This window comes from Protopterus annectens, chromosome 8.part0 (genome assembly GCF_019279795.1).
Source record: "Protopterus annectens isolate FY-2018-M chromosome 8.part0, PAN1.0, whole genome shotgun sequence".
NCBI lineage: Eukaryota > Metazoa > Chordata > Ceratodontiformes > Protopteridae > Protopterus > Protopterus annectens.
The window spans coordinates 931846592-931858882 of NC_056741.1; positions in this window are offsets into that span (position 1 = coordinate 931846592).

Here is a 12291-nt window from a genome sequence, read left to right on the forward strand (position 1 = left end):
CACTCATTAGACCCATTATAAAGTACAACGCCCCTTTTGCAATGTACCTCACAAGATATCTGCAGCAGCTGGAAAGGCCACAGAAGTACCTCACAAAAAGAATCACTTGTCTCAAACAGATGCCCTACACTGACTGTCTTAAAAAACTCCAGCTTTACTCCGTAGCATATCGCCTACTTTGAGGTGATCTCTGCCTAATATATAAGGCTATGTCAAATCCAGAGCTGTTGGACATGCAACACCTAAAGAAATCCCAATCCCTCCAAGCTACATGCTCTAGGGACCTAAACCTTGTCACCACAATAAACAGGACATGCCAGAGTGATCGATTCCTGTCTCAGAGACTTCCTATACTCTGGAACAAACTACCCATCTATGTCAAGCAAAGTTCCTCATTAGCACTCTTCAAGAAAAATCTTGATGAGTGGATGGTAAATAGGAAATACACCACAGGGATCACTTCTGTAGCTCTGCTCAACAGGAGCACAGGAAAATAACTTTTTTGGATGGCATAAGCCAGAGAACCCTGTTGGCTAGGCTTACTTAGGCCCTTGGGCCGATAGCCTAGCACCTTCCTTTATGGGATTCCACAGTGCACTCTTAACTGCACATTATATTGCATTTCTGTTTCCCACTGGATTTAAGACTATTTTTGACCAATTTTCAACACATTTACTCTTTCACTCTTCCCACTTTTGACTCCAGTTTGTTTACCTCCACTCCTCAAATTACATTGCCAGTATATACCCTCTTCTTATACATTATTCTGCAGTCTTTCTTTTATTAACTGCATTCTTTACATCAGACCCTAGATAGGATTTCCCACATTGCTGTTACTATATTATGCTTAGTTTAACTCTTATCCTTGCAAATGTTTCAAAGTGAATCAATAAGTGTTTACCATTGTACTTTGTGACTATGTCTGCATTAAAATTCATACCTTCCAGTCTTTTTGCCCCCCCCCCCCCCATTAGTACATTAAGACTTAATGAAACCACGCCTGCCATCCGGTCTCGGAGATAGTATATTTAAGTAGGGAAGGTGTGGGGGGGGGTGCAGGGGGGCTTGCCCCCCTGCCTATGCAAGATAGTTTTTTTTTTTTATTGAGTTATTTATTTTTTGACGTTATTCAATATTTTACTACTTTGATCAATAAAGTTCGACCTTTATTAATTCGATGTAGTAAAATGTCGATAACATGATATAGATGCATTTTTTTACTCTTTCCCGCCACTAAAATATATTATCTCCTAAAATCTCTAATATATCTGCTTTTCTGATATGATATTTCTTATCTTCTCATCCTATATATGTAAATAACTTTTTTATTTTTATTTACGATTTTTTAATGAGTATATCTCCTTGCTTTTTAATAAGATACCCATGTAAATGTCCCTTCTTTTATGTTGTGTAAATTTACACAATATATATTTGCTCTTGCCTATGTCCTGGGTGTGGCAGAAATGGTCATTGGACAAGTCTACTCTCATAAGAACAAACTAAATAAATAAATAAATACTTTAAAAATATAAAAAAAAATGGCAGGACACGATAGGAAGGACACTAGATTTGTTCAACAGAAGATTAGAAAATAAATCCCTGGGTTGTAATTTCAGTAATATAGATCAAAAAATTAGAACATAAACATCATATACATTATAAGGAAGAAAGCACTATTAGAAGTTAATGAAATCACACAAGGATTTCTAGAATATAAAAGCATGCCAGAAATCTCAGAGTACCAAGAAAAAGTACTGAGTTTAGGCACAAACAGAATTACAGAAAAAAAATGCAGGTATTGTTTGATGTAACACCATTATTTTAAGAAATTTACTGAATAACATTTAATTTGAAGGGAAAGATTAAGCCATAGCATTGCAAAATGTTACTGTGGTCCCCTTTCTCATGTTTCTAGTGTTAGTTCCTGAAGCAGTGTGTTCCAAGCACATGCCTCCCAAATAAAGTTGGTAGACCTTGCCTTATAAGTGAAGCTGGTCACCTTTAAGAAAACTATTAGAAAAAAAATAATGATGGTGTCTGGAGCATTTCTGCGTAGTTTATTTCCTAATGCTGTCTTTCCAAGTAGGGTGTCTAAAGGCTACGTAATACAGAGTGATATACAATAATGTGCAGCACCAATGATTAGAACGTTATACAACAATCTTCCTGGTGTGACTTGACATGCTATTTATAAGCTGCAAAATTTGTTTTTCTGATCTTCATGTATGCACAGTTATCTAAGTTAATGTTTTTATATACAAATTTCCTTATACCTTTAACATTTGGTTTGTTTTTTTTTTTTTGTAAGTATTTGCCCAGTCAGGCTTTCCAAGTTAAAAAAATGTAAATAAATAAATAAATAAATATAATGCACATTCTAGCATGGCACAGTAAATATCAATGCACTCTCAAACCTTTATATGAAGTGCTACTGTCATCTCTTGAGAAAATACTGCAAGAGTCAAGAGCTAGAGATCTCCTTAATGAATATATTCTGTCAGAGGTAGACCTACTGTGTCATCCTGGATAGACCTATTTACGACTCTCTCCATAATCTGCATGTGATACTGATTATGTCTGATAGCTTTATGGTACCTTTGATTTTTGAAAACATCCATGTGAATTTTTATAACTAAAACCTCTCGATATAGGGCAGGAATGTATTCATATTTTAATATACATCATTTAAAGCTACTGATAAGAGATTTAGTCATTCTTTTTTTTTCTAGATTCTGTGTAGGAATCCACCAAGTATACTGTGTAGTCCCACAGAACATATGGTGGAGTTGCTGATTCCGGGTTTTTGTGGGACTGCTGATCATCCATTATAGGACAACTTATATAATTTAAAGACTTAGCATCTGAAATATTGTCTTCCATTTTCCCAGATGCTTCTCTTTTGTCATGTAACATAATCAGAGTATTCAACAGTATATGTAATGTACAATTGTTAGCCATTCTGTAAGCTTTATGAATTTGGACTCTGCTTCTGTAACCTCATTAAATCCATTTAACAATAGGCACCATCAGAGTTCTTGAATAATGGGTGTGAGAAGTCAGAGATGCTAAAGAGCAACGGTGTCCATTAAGTGCTCCCTTCGTAGCTATTTATGTGCATCCGTTATTCATGCAGTAATTATTAAAGTTACATGTGCTGGACTGTTAATCTTTTGTCAGCTGGTGGTGAGAGGTATACCACTGCCTAGATATTGGTTGGATGCAAATGGCATTACTATTTTTATCAAGCATTATGAGATTCTCATGCCTATTTACAATAAATGGAGGAAAACATTGCCGTTAGCAGGCCTACATTTAAACGTCACTTAATGCAATGGATTAGACTCCTCTAGGTCCTTGCTGAACATTCTTTTTACCTCAAGAGGTATTTATGGTTTAGAAGTTCTTTATGGTAAGGAGGATTATTTACAAAAAAAATCCCATAAAGTTGCTTATTGGAAAACATTTTCTCTGTCCAAAAAAAGGCTATTTGATAAATTGATATTTGCTTTTAGTTTTAAGTTATACTACTGAAGTGTATGTTTTTAAAAAAATCAAGTGAAACAACTTTAATTTCTAGTTTTTGGGAGGGACTAGGATGAATTCTATCACTGGAGGTGTTGTTATTAATAGTGCAGGTAAAGGAGGCATAAAGGTATTATACCATTGTGCTATTCTTTCTTCTTTATGTGTGTATTGTTTTTTGTCTCTGATTAAATTGGGGATTTTTCCATGTTAGACAAATTATTTTCTTAATCAAATTCTCTTTTTAGGCAAAAGTCTTTATTACAGCAAGAGAACCATTAGTTCATCTATTGAATTCAGAGAAATCCAAATGAGACTGCTACAGTGAGGAATATATCTAACCATCTTACCAGTATTATGAAGGCTTAGGTACCTACAGATCATAGATGCACACATTTCCTTAATTAAGACTATAGAGAAGGAACTCCATAACACAAATCTGGTTTACCAACCTCAGAGACACCTGTTGGGTTATATCTCTTAGTGGGTAGATTCTTCTTTGAGGAAAAATTTGACAACTTTCCAAGCAACATCACTAAATATCATCTTCCTCCCTATGCTCGTCTGAACCCATGGCAGGGATACCAAGACATGGACTCTCTTGTTCACTCTTTTGTGTACTATCTCAGAACTGCATTAATCGGTAGCACAATCCACTAAAGGTATGCCGTTCCTAAACTTTTTCTACTGTCTCTGTCAAATTCTATTCACTGATTCCTGTTATTCTTGGAAGGAATCTATTATGCAAACATCTGCAATTGTTTTTGTAGTTTTGTGGCTCATTTAAAAGGTCATCATAAAGTTAGGTCTACAGCAGACTTTTGAAAGGATTTAAAATATCGGTTATGGATTAAGAGCTGGAGAGGGAGTGTTTAATGTCGTTTATATTGTTAACTTTCAGCTTACTCTTACTATTGTTAATTCTTTCTTTCTTTGAGGAAATGTTTCTGGCTATTATAATATTTTTGTGCATATAATCATAAGTACCTGTTTTTCTCTCATTAATAATTAAGATTCTACAACAGCCTTTTCTATAACAGCATATACCGCAGTTATCTGATTTACCTTATTCCATGTATTATGCATTTTTCTAATGTAAAATTGTGCCATTTTCTTTCTGTACATTTCATGAGTTCAGCAAATTGTATATATAAACCAAGAAACTGTTGTTGTACAATCATTCTGTGGGCATCATTGTTGTTTTATTCCACATTTCTGCAAGGGTGTACCATCAGCAAAACTGGTATACCCATCTCAAGGCAATACATGTGCCTTTGTTTCTTCAATTTCCACTATTGACATCAATCATAAAAATGTGTCTTGACTGCCTCTTCCTCCCCAAAATAGCAGCCCATCCTCCCTGCCTGAACCATAGTCAGGGCTTTATTCCTCTGCATCACTGGTACAGGTTAATAATTTCATTTTATATTGATATTATGTTTCATTTACAGTCTTTTCTTTTTAATTTCTGATGTGGTTGTTATTGTTTCAATCTGCAGTATCAAACTGTGTTAATACCCATCTTGTAGAAGATTTGATAAGAAAAGTGAGGCTTTTATTTTTCATTTAATCTCGGACTATTTAAGAATAAGATAATTTTTAATAGTCAATTACCATGTATATTTCTTTTTATATCATTTCTGAATTTTGTAATTTGATTAGTTTTTGTCAAAGTTGCCTTCTTATTTGAGTCCTTTCAGCACATGCACATGCAAGTAGAAGTAAATAGCATCATATAATGCATTGATTGTATCCTAAACAGGTTATTTCGGAGCACGGAGAATAGTATCCCAGTTTGCTTTCATAAGTAAGTAAACAACTGCATCATATTTTCTAATGGTAAAGTATAAGAGATGAATTATTTATGTCTGAGTTTGATAGTACACTCAAGATAAAGCTAATAATATTATAATGACATGGAGTATTACCATGGCTGAGGATCAGAAATATGCCAGGTTTGTCAATATATCTAACATATTACCATCCTGTGTTAAACTTCATACTGTTATGGTATCAAATTGTTAAGATTAACAAAGTTAATATCTGAGCATATATATGTGATACTGAATATTTCACTAATTCAGTATTTAGATAGTTAAAATCTCCCATAAGGTTTGAATTTTCATTGTCCCTTAAATCATAGAGTTTAGTGAGGAATTCCTCAAGGGCAGTAGAGGACACATGAGAGTTTCTGTACCAATGTATTGAATACCAGTGAACTTAATTACTGCATGAGTAAGTTCTAGTCCTAAGATACTTTCATGATTTCTAGCTTTTAACAGTTCTTTTACAAAGACAGTATAACTAGCCATCTGATCTGAAACAATGAAAAGGATGTTTTCCCTGAAATTTACAACATCTGTTTTGGATGTTTAAATGATATTTCAGATAATTGTACAGAATATTAATACCATCCAAGCACAGCATGGCTTCTAAAATCATACATTGTTTCATTGCTCAGACTTCTGACATTTTGCAAAACTGCCACTGCTTTTTATTAATTGATTAAGTAATTAAATTAATTAATTAATTAATTAAATCTAAACATATGTATTTATGTATTTGACATGTGTTTAATTTCTTCGTATTGTGAAATTTGAAGAAGCCTAATAAAGACACCTGGGGAATAAAAATATTTCCGATTTAGTGGTTTTAGTTACCACAGAGGGAAATGGAGCACATCAAATGCTAAACACCTCAGTTTATGCAGGTAATCACTGAATGCCTAATTTATGATAGCATTACTTAGCTACTGACTGAGGCTCAACATATTTTTATTGATGTTCGTTCATGTGAAGCAAGGAGTAGATTTTGCTTAACAGTCATGTTTTACCCTATTTGCTAATATGTTTGAAATTCAGACTATATCCTACTGTATATCAATGATGGAAGGCATGCTTAAATTGTTTATTCCATAACTACCCTTAATCCTTTTTAACATACTTGCAATGTTCCTAAAATAATTAACAAACAGTACTCACAGAAGTAATGGTTGAGAGAAATCAAAATAATACAAATACAAATGCAGATGCAAATGCAGCTCATTATGATAATAACAATGATGATGATAATAATAATAATAATAATAATAATAATAATAATAATAGCAGGTATAACACATCTCTAAAATGTATTTGCAGAGTGACATGAGGGTGAATGAAAAGCATTCAATTTCTTATGTTAAGCAGGTGTTGGTCCACTGAATATTACAAATGTTGCTCTTTATCATGACTGCCTTTGCCCATGCCCATCAATACACATTGCTGAGCAATGTTTTTTGGCAATGTATATAGCTCTGTAGCTATAGTTTCTGTTGTTGTGTAGTCAGGCTTGCTGTCACCTATAACTTATTTTTTTGTCTCTATCACCTTAAGCTAACATATGAATTCTGGTCCTGCAAATATTTACCCAGAATCATGTGATATGACAAATTCTGTCTTAGAGTTCTGGTAATAAAAAACTGATGGGTCTATATTAGAAGATTGAATGTTTAGGTGATCAAACACCTAAACATCGGTCTTCTAATATTGAATCTGAAAACAGCGAATGTCCCAGGGAAACACGTCCTTTGGCCACTAAAACAAAACAAAACTTTACATCCAAAGTAAGTGGGGGGCTTCGATCACCTAAACATTCGATCTTCTAATATAGACCCAAACTGACAAAAAGCCAGCAGCCATTTTTGAGGTACGGCAATGCATCCATCTTACACACACACACACACACACACACACACACACACACACACACACACACACACACACACACACACACACACACACACACAAACAAAATGCACCTCATACTTATGTCATTTGCCTGTCTTACCTTTAATTTTGTATACATGTGTGAATATATGTGATGTTGAACAGCAATAATGTTATTTATTTAGTTAGTTTTTGTTCCAGAACATATAAGTACTTCTGTAAGAGGCTTCACAGAACATTTCTTTTCAAATTCATGAGACCTGTTTATTTATATGAAAGGCAGGTTAATTGTCCAAGTTTGAATATTGTATAGTAATGACAAAGATTTTATTTAACATAATTTAGCATCTGGTTCACAAATATCAATGTACAATAGAACTTCATTTAAAAGGACTATGATGTATGCTCTACTAGTGAGGTTGCATGCTATTATGCATTTACTGGAAACAGGTTTCTCAAAAAAAAAGCACTTAGAATTCACCTGGGCTGATCTTAAAGTGGCTTTTCCAATGAATTCCTGAGTGTCAATGCAATGAGGACTCACATAATTCAGACGTATGTAACCTGATGAAATATCTAAAAGTAAGCATTTTGTGGAAGATCAGGCATGACCTCCCCACACAGTGGAAGTCATACATACCAGCTCCATAATGAAAGCACTGAAAAAAGGAGAAAATGTAACAATAAAATAATTGACTTCTGTACACACTTAGGTATAACATGTGCAGTGATCATCTATTACAACTGTGACTGAGGAACTCAACATCAGAGTTTAACTTGACTACATTGAATCTAATCCACTTTATACTGAATGATATGTAAAGAAGCCTTTAGCATGACTAATGTTCTCCTGTTTCATACTCATTTGACAGGGGCATCATTCACATTGACAGGGGCAATAGGTGCTGACTGAGGTTTCTTTTGGGGATAAACTCTTGGCTAGGCTTGGAAGGGCCCCGGGGCCATTAGGCTAGTAACCACCTATGATCCTATGACCTGGAAAATGTGGAAGTAACATTTTTTGTAAAATACTTCATCTATTAAGCTTACAATCATTGATTTTTATTCCATATCAAACTGTATTTATCTCACTTTTTTAGTAGTTTTTAATAGTAGAATGCTTACAATAGTCAACTTCTATCAGCATCCAGGAAATGAGAGTCAAGCAAGTGTGATGATGTGGGGTAATGCCAGCTATGCCAAAGAGAGTAGGGCAGTGCATGTGTAACCTATGTCTGCATAATGAGCTGGAGTTTTGTAAAGAGTTTTATGTCATTTGAATATAAACTGATTTGTACAGATGCTTGTGTTAAAAATGTATTTGTTATGTTGCTTATGTTAAACATGTATCAACAGTGGGTCCTGCTGGACAGAAAAGAAATATACATGTATGTCAGACTATATTGCAACTAATGAAATGTATATATGTTAACAAAGGATGCTGGACAAGAAGGGGTTAAGCTTAGCCCAGCTAACCTTTAGAGAAAAATAGACTGAAATTAAATGTCATGGTTTAGGCCATAAAGTTTTTATTTCATAGGCCTGAATGCATCCAGAGATGCAATGCCTGTGCTTGGATGCTGCTCTTATTGTCCTTTCTAGTGAACTAATTACTACCCTGGGGTGCCAGAGAATAGCTGGTTAGTCTCTGCAGAAAGGATACGAAGGGGTTAGAATTGTTTTACAGTTTCCAGATGCTGGAATAAGCCTTAGCAATGTTCTAATGTGTATTGTGACACATCTGTGCTAAATCCTGGCTCATCTTCTAGCCAGGAGGGTAGTGTGGGAACCACAAAATCAGGTGACCATATATGATATCTTCTGTAGCCAGCACTAAAATTGTGTTTAGATACTAGTGAGAGATGTGACAGATGACACTCAGCACTCTGTTTTGGAACTGACAAGACCACTCACCCAACCCACTTCATCTTACCTTGCTTTAGTAAGTAACTTAACTAGGGAGCAGTAATTCTTCAGTAATTTAGGAAAATATAGTGAGATTAGCTAAAAGTAGTGTTTTTCTGTATCTCTATGAGTCTTTCTATCTGTGTTATTTTTTATATTTCATGTTAATGAAACTCTGGTGTTTATTGTAAATAGATACTTGCTGTTCTCATTTTTTATTACTTATTATTAAATATATCTAAACCTTTAATTGTGGCTGGTCTTTTAGAAAATATCTTAACCCTTGAGAGTGCCTACATTTTTTTACTGGCACTGTAGCATCACATTCCTGAAAAACTTGCCAATTGGTTAAAAGATACTATACAACATAAAGATGCCAACACTTACAAGAAACTGAACTCCAAACCTAAGTACAAACCACACATAACTGACACTTAAAATACTGAATCTTAAAGCCTACAAATATCTACTCAAACAACTTAAAGTATCATCACTATATCCAATGAAGATTTAAATCAGGGTTTAAATAGATAGACACTGATTTCTCCATTCAACATACTTTGCCAGTTTAACATATTATTTTCTCGTCTAGATAACTATTGTTATGTGCATAAAGACTAAAGCTATTAGATACATTTCTCATGAAGGACAGACACAGAAATGATCACAGGTCTTGATATCAGCAGCTGAAGTCCATGATTCACCTAAACTTCCAGTGCTCATACAAATAAAAGTTACAAGAATTTCATTGTTAGCATGCACAGCCTGGGTCACCTTCACCATCTCTGCCATAGCTGTGATGAAACTATCCTGTACCTCCATGATGGCCATCACAAATAGTAGGCTGCATCCACTGACACACCAGACACAGGTGGGGGGGGGTAGTAAACATTTCTCCATCAAGCACTGTTATCAACCTCTTATGTGGACCTCCCTGTCCATGAATGCCAGAAGTAGATTCTGAAATATGTCTACTAGAGGCCACCATACTCTTTTAACTTATGGTGGCCCCATCAACATGTCCTGTCTCAAATGTCTGTGTATCATGTGCATCCAGAGGCAGAGAGACTGAGGCAATCGTTTATTTAGTAGATATGGTGGTCACTCTCCCTGAGTCAAACACTCACCCTGCACAACCTGACTATTCTAGCTTATTCCTACCATCATTACCAGAGGTTAAAGATCCACCAACATCACATAGGGCCAGTTCCATAGAGCAGGTGCAGGATATTGATTCAATATACACCAAAACTAAAAATGTCCATTGTAAGTATGACTTAACATCACATCTAAACGTGCAACTACTACATTTACAACTATAAACATATGTTAAAAACAAATACCCCCTTGCCATACTTTGTGGAAATGGGCTTTACAGCTGTATCTCAGATGTACCTATATACCATAAGTCAACCAGATTTACTGAACATTGCAATGTCTACATGTTAAGGAGGAGATTTAGCTATTCATTCTGTGACTTAGGACTACATACCTGCAGTATCTGCAGCTGAAAATCTCTGGGGCTTGTCCAGCTTTGCACCAACATCCAGCACCATACTGTAGGACTCTGTTAAGGTGTTACTACATTTCAATAAGGCCAGGAACTCTAAATTCTCTGTAAGAGGTGTCTTGTTTAATGGCATGGTATCACTTATGCTCTATTCCCATGTTGTAGCTTTTGTTTGGTAGGTGGCAGAGCTGATCATATCTGTCACCATGCAAAGGATTACATTATACATGCAGTTCTGACCACTGATCAGATTTATATTGCCGACCAGTGCAGCCCAGGCAAAATCAGGGAAGGGCTGGCCAGTGATATGGACAAATAAGAGCGGTTCTATTAATTTAGGGTATGGATGCACAGATGGGCCACCAGATGCAGCACTTTTCTTAGTGCTCAGTTTTTGTTTTATTTATTTATTTGTATTTGTTTTCTGGGGTATAGCACTGATCTCCATGGACATTTTTCAGATTCAGCCCAGGAGCAGTGTCTCCTTAAATGACTTGCTCATTGTCCCATACTTAGGCAACAGAAGCAGGAGGACTCAAACCTTGCACCACTGGACCACAAGAAACAGCTTGATAACAACTCTTTAATCTTCTAAGCCAGTTGCCAGACTCTAAGCAAACTGCCATAGGCTATGATTGTATGGAAAATAGAGGAATTGCTAGCCTTGTTCTTCCATAGCCATAAAACATCTGTACAGTGATCTAATATTATTTTGCAGGGCTATATGTTAAGCTCAATTTGTGCCTGACAGCTATGTATACCTACAATCTTTACATAAATGTCAGGCAGGTTAAGTGTACTGAGCTCATATTCTGCACAAAAACAATTAAAGAAAGAGCAACTGAACAGCACTTGTACATTTCAGTACCACTATTACTAAGGTTGCGGCTTATTATATATAGGCAAGGCAAAGAGTAGTAAAACAGTACTTAATATTACTCTGTATGAACCCGGAGGAGATTCTCAGTTCTAGCTTAATGACTCTGCAGTTGACTGCTTGCACTACAATTACCCCCACTTTGGTCAAAACATTTAAAATTACTGACAAACTGACATCACTCACAGGCATTAGCATAGAGCAGCAGTCAAATCTAGCATTCTACAACTGAATGAATTGTTGTAAGAAGTAGTAAACACAAAAATCTCCGTAAAACAGGATTTCCAATGAAGGCAGTCCCACAAACTCCGTAGTAAAATACCAGCTGGTAATTTTCTTCAAGACTGTTCAGTCCACAAAACGACAATGGATAATATAAAATATTTTATTTTACCACAAAACAGCTCGACAAATTCAAGCAACAAAAATTAAGCGCTTTCATTTCCAGTACATTCCTGTATTGGAAATGAAAGTGCTTAATCTTTGTTACTTGAATTTGTCGGGCTGTTTTGTGGTAAAATAAAATATTTTATATTATCCATTGTCGTTTTGTGGACTGAACAGTCTTGAAGAAAATTACCAGCTGGTATTTTACTACGGAGTTTGTGGGACTGCCTTCATTGGAAATACTGTTTTACGGACATTTTTGTGTTTACTAGTTTGTTGCCTTTTCTCCGTTCTTCGATTTGTGTTCATTTTGTTGTAAGAAGTAGTACTTATATAAAAAAATATCTGACTTAGAAGGAAGATTTCAGCAAAAGCAAGTCTCA